We start from the raw sequence: 217 nt of genomic DNA on the forward strand, positions 1-217 counted from the left end.
CCTTGAACATGTTGCAACTTGCATAAGTCAAATAATTCCTTAAGATGCAAGTTGGGATCCTCAGTAGTTGTGCCTCTGAAGTGAGTCAATGCATTGAGGATTTGGGGGGAGATATAATAGCTGCCATCCACCTCTGGTTGATATGCTATGCAAGTGGGTTGATGGAGGTTTGTTGGCACATATGCCTGCTTCATTGGTCTCCTCATCCGTGGTGGAT

This window comes from Corylus avellana, chromosome ca8, assembly GCF_901000735.1.
Source record: "Corylus avellana chromosome ca8, CavTom2PMs-1.0".
Classification (NCBI taxonomy): domain Eukaryota; kingdom Viridiplantae; phylum Streptophyta; class Magnoliopsida; order Fagales; family Betulaceae; genus Corylus; species Corylus avellana.